At 38.0% G+C, this 5,669-nt stretch overlaps 1 pseudogene; it reads left to right on the top strand.

The window, feature by feature from the left end:
• Positions 1 to 832: 832 nt before the first annotated feature.
• Positions 833 to 933, top strand: LOC123461861 (annotated as a pseudogene).
• The last annotated feature ends 4,736 nt before the right edge of the window (positions 934 to 5,669 follow it).

Genomic DNA, 5,669 nt, shown 5'->3' with positions numbered 1-5,669 from the left:
CTCTGGGGTATAGTCCAACTGTCCACAGAAAGCTATATTGGGAGGGGTTGAGTTCTGTCAGCATTGGGGGTTTCACTGTGGGTTCCTTGAGAACTTGAAATAAAAATCAAGAAAAGCAAAAAGGCAATAAAGTTGCTCTCTGAGGATAAAGTCAGTATCAACATATAATGAATAAACAAGGCATATGGAAACCTACTACTCTGTTAGCTAATTAAAAATAAATATAATTTTTCAAAAGAGAATTTGGGTAGAAGGACCCTATGGGTAGTGAGTGGATAATTCAGCTCCCAGAAGTCATAGGTTATTACAGGAAAATCACAGTCTCAGGAAAGCTCACCCCACCATGTGATGCCCCTCTTCACTTCCAGATAAATAAGTTAAAATATATTTTTTTAAAAAGTTAAATTGGGTTTGGGGAAATGTCCCAGTGGTTAAAGGTACTTGCTTTCAAAGCCTGATGGCCTGGGTTCAATTTCCCTAGTACCCAAGTTAAGGCAGATGCACAAAGTGGCTCATGTTTCTGATATTCCTTTGCAGTGGTGGGAGGTTGTGGCACACCCATTCTCTCTCTGTCTCTTTCATTGTGTCTGTCTGTCTCTAATGCTCTCAAATCAATAAATAAAATATTTTTTAAGAAGAGTCAAATTTGGGGCTAGAGAGATGGCTTAGCAGTTAAGGTGCTTGCCTGCAAAGCCAAAGGACCTACATAAGCCAGATGCATCAGGTGGTGCATGCATCTGGAGTTTGTTTGCAGTGGCTAGAGGCCCTGGTGCACCCATTCTTTCTCTATCTTTCAAATTATAAATAAATAAAAATTTTTAAAAATGAGCACTTGCTTCAGCAGCACATATACTAAAATTGGAATGATACAAAAGATTAGCATGATCACTGCACAAGCATGACATGCAAATTCATGAAGCATTCCATATTTTTAATAAAAGTATTTAAGAATTTAAAGAGTCAAAATTATTAAAATATTTTTAAAGGGCTAGAGAGATGGCTTAGTGGTTAAGCTCTTGCCTGTGAAGCCTAAGGACCCAGGTTAGAGGCTCGATTCCCCAGGACCCATGTTAGCCAGATGCACAAGGGGGTGCATGCATCTGGAGTTTATTTGTAGTGGCTGGAGGCCCAGGTGCGCCCATTCTCTCTCTCTCTCTCTCTCTCTCTCTCTCTCTCTCTCTCTCTCTCTCTCCCACTTTCTTTCTCTGTCTGTTGCTCTCAAATAAATAAATAAAAATAAACAAAAAAAGTTTTAAAATATTTTTAAAATGATGGACTGGAGAGATGGCTTAGCAGTTATGGTATTTGCCTGCGAAGCCAAAGGACCCAAGTTCAATTCTCCATGACTCACGTAAGCCAGATACACAAGGTGGTTTCTCTCTCTCTCTCTCTCTCTCTTTCGTTCTTGCTCTCACTCTCTCTGCATCTTTCTCTCTCAAATAAGTAAAATAACTAAGAAAATAAAAATTTTTTAAATATATATTAAAGAAGATGGTCACAGAAGAAAAGACATGTTACATGCAGAGATATAGAGATTTAAAATGACATTAAAATTTTTCCTGAGAAAATACAAAAGATAGCCCAGAGGGGTGGTGCACACTTTAATCCTAGCTTTTAGGAGGCAGAGGTAGGAGGGTCACCATGAATTCAAGGCCACCCTGTGACTACATTGTGAATTCCAGCATAGTCAGGGGTAGTGTGAGATCCTACATCAGAAAAAAAAAAAAAAAAAAAAAAAGAATATAAAAGACAATATCTTAAAGTATTCAAAGGAAAAATAATGTGGAAGTTTTTACTTAGTAAACATGTTTTTCTAAAACAAAGGCAAGGTACAAGCTTTTTCAGAAGAAATCCACCACCCATATCTTTTTGGCTCAGGAAACACATGAGGAAATTCTTCCTCTGGTGGGAGGAAAAGAATAGTTGATGGCAAGTCCAAATCTAGGAATGAAGAGCTCTAGAGAAGGCAAACTCAATGGGTCAGTAGAAGAATCCGTAAAGTATCATTTAGTCCCTACACAAACATAATGTAGAGTGGTTTATAAATTATGTGTAATGAGAAATAGAATAGTAACAACAACAAATTGGTGAATCACCAGGGGTAGATCTTGGGGTCCCATAGCCCATCTCAGTTCCTTTCTTCTGATTCCTCACTGCAGACACAATGAGGTGAGTGGCTTCCCACTCAAACTGTAAGCCAAAATAAACTTCCCCTCACAAAAAAAAAAAAAAAAATACAATAGCCGACGTGGTGGCGTACGCCTTTAATCCCAGCACTTGGGAGGCAGAGGTAGGAGGATTGCCATGAGCTCAAGGCTACCTGAGACTACATAGTGAATTCAGCCTGGACTAGAGTGAGACCCTACCTCGAAGAACAAAAACAAAACAAAACAAAACAAAAATACAATAGTAAATATCATGTGAGTGAAGTGTATGAAGTATACAAGTTTATAGTATGCATACATACTATATATGTATAGTGTATGTATGTATAGCATATAAGCTTACAGTATACGTATACATACATACTATACATATTTGTATATGTGTATGTTTACTGCAGCATACTATTACAAGGTCCTTATATTATATTATATATAATAGTATTATAAAAACTGATATTGAGGCATGGTGCTATTTATTATACTATGTATGGAGTGGTGTAAGATCACTTGACTGTGATAAGCTAAAAATGTGTACTATAAACTCCAAAATAACCACTAAAAATCACAAAGCTGTTCTGCTTAGAAACAAAAGAAGAAGAAAAAGAATCATTAAAAAAAAAAAAAAAATCAGGCCGGGCATGGTGGCGCACGCCTTTAATCCCAGCACTCAGGAGGTAGAAGTAGGAGGATCATTCTGAATTCAAGGCCACCCTGAGACTCTATAGTGAATTCCAGGTCAGCCAGGGATAGAGTGAGACCCTACCTTGAAAAAAAAAAAAAAAAAATCAGGGGCCTTGAGAGATAGCTTAGTGGTTAAGGTGCTTGCCTACAAAGCCTAAGGACCCAGCTTCAATTCCCCAGGACCCATATAAGCCAGATGCACAAGGTGACACATGTGTCTGGAGTTTGTTTGCAGTGGCTAGAGGCCCTGGTGCACCCATTCTCTCCCTCTCTCTCTCTCTCAAATAAACAAATAAATAAATATTTCAGGGGCTGTAGAGATATCTTAGTGGTTAAGGCACTTGCCTGCAAAGCCTGAGGATCCATGTTCTACTCTCCAGGTTCTATGTGAGCCAGACGCACAAGGTGATGTAAGTACTAAAGGTCACACATGCACACAAGGTGGCACGTGAGTCTAGAGTTTGGTAACAGTGGCTGGAGGCTCTGGGATGCCAATTCTCTCATTCTCTCTCTCTCTCTCTCTCTCTCTCTCTCTCCCTCCCTCCCTCCCTCTCATAAAAAAGGAGGGGCAGTTTGTTGGACTTCCCTCAAAATAAAAAACTTCTATCCAGGCCAGGTGGGGTGGCACACACCTTTAGTCTCAGCACTCAGGAGGCTGAGATAAGAGGATCACTGTGAGTTCAAGGCAGCCAGGGATTGCAGGGTAAATTCCAGGTCAGCCTGGACTAGTGGGAGACCCTGCCTTGAAAAAACAAACAAAGAAAAAAGTTAATCCAAAAAAAGCTAGAAATTTAAAAAGCAAAGAAAATGGAAAGGATAGAAAAACAAATATCCAAATGTTCAACTTAACCATGTAATTACATTAAATGTAAGTGTTGTAAAGACCTCAATTAAATGGCAGAGATTTTCAGACTAGAATTTTTAAAATGAATAAGCACTCAACTGTATCTTGCCTGCAAAGAATGCATTTTAAATAAAAAGACAAAAGCAAGTTGAAAGCAGAAGGATGAAAAGAGAGATACCACATTATTCTAATTTAAAAAAAAGAACCAGGTGTGGTGGCATACACTATTAATCCCAGTGCTTGGAAGCAAAAGGTAGGAGAATTGCTATGAGTTCGAGGCTACCCTGAGACTACAGGTTAGCCTAGGCTACAGCGAAACCCTACCTGGAACCCCCCCCCCCCCACAAAAAAAACTAGAGTATATAGATTTCAGAGCATAAAAATAGTGCCAGGATCAGCCAGGCGTGGTGGTGCACTCCTTTAATCCCAGCACTCGGGAGGCACAGGTAGGAGGATCACTGTAAATTCGAGGATACCCTGAGACTACATAGTGAATTCCAGGTCAGCCTGAACTACAGAGAAACCCTAACTTGAAAAACAAACAAACAAAAAAATAGTAGCAGGGATAAAGAAGTTTTTCATTTTTTTTAAATCATGGTAGAGGGATCAACTCATCAAAACATAACAACACTAAATGTTTACACACTTAATAACAGAGCTTCAAAGTATATGATGCATAAGTAATAAAACTGAATTCCAATAAGAAGCTACATTCAAATATTTAGATATCTTCTCAGGAGTAGATAGAATAAGTAGAGAGACAAAATCAGTAAGGATATAGAAGACTTGAACAAAACTATTAACCAACTTGACCTAATTGGCATTTGAAGAGCACTCCACCCAACAACAGCAGAATACACATTCTTTTCAAATGCACAAGAAACTTTTACCAAGATACACCACATTTTGGGCCATAAAACAAGTCTCAATATACTTAAAAGGAGACTGCTGTTATAAAGCCTATTCTCTGCCCACAATGAAATCAAATTATAAATTAATAACAGAGAGATCACTGAAAACCCACAAATATTTGAAACTAAATAACACACTTCTAACTAATTGAAGGGTCAAAGAGAAAAAAAACAAAAGGGAAGCTATAAGCATTTCAAACTAAACGAAAGCAAAAAAATAGCAAAATTTGTGGGCTACCACTAAATCAGTACTTATAAGAAAATTTACAGCACTAAATGCTTAAATTAGAAAAGAAAGGAGTTTTCACACTAATGATCTCAAATTCTACCTTAAGAAACTAGAAAACAAAGGCAGCAGAGGAAAGAAAGTGATGAAAATTTCAACCAAAATGAAGCAAATATAAAACAGGAAAGATAATAGAAACATTGATTAACCTAAAAGCTGTGGAAACAATCAATGCAACTTTAAAACGTCTAATTTATCTGATCAGAAAACAGAAATATAGTAGTTGAATTGTCACTATGAGAAACAATAAATGATATTACTATAGACTATATTACTGAACTTTTTTTTTTTTTTTTTGCTTTTTTGCTTTCTTGCTTTTTGAGGTAAGGTCTCACTCTAGCTCAGGCTGACCTGGAAATCACTCTGTAGTCTCAGAGTGGCCTCGAGCTCATGGCAATCCTCTTACCTCCTGAGTGCTGGAATTAAAGGCATGTGCCACCACACCTGACTCACTGAACTTTTTAAAGAAAATGAATTTGAAGTTAAAGGTCATCTCAAAAACAAAATCCCAAGATCAGATAACTGTATCAGTAAATACTATTAAATAATTATGGAATAAGCACTATTTTTTATCAAACACACCTAGAATATTGAAAGGGGGCTGGAGAGATGGCACAGCAGTTAAGGCATTTGCCTGCAAAGCCTGATAATCTGGGGTCAATTCTCCCGTACCCACATAAAGCCAGATACACAAAGTGGCGTGTGCATCTGGACTTTGTTTGCAGCTGCTGGAGGCCCTGACGTGACCCCTGCCCTGTGTGTGCTTTAAAATAAATAAATAT

Source organism: Jaculus jaculus, chromosome 6 (assembly GCF_020740685.1).
Source record: "Jaculus jaculus isolate mJacJac1 chromosome 6, mJacJac1.mat.Y.cur, whole genome shotgun sequence".
NCBI classification, from domain to species: domain Eukaryota; kingdom Metazoa; phylum Chordata; class Mammalia; order Rodentia; family Dipodidae; genus Jaculus; species Jaculus jaculus.
This window is presented reverse-complemented; position numbering and strand designations above follow the sequence as displayed.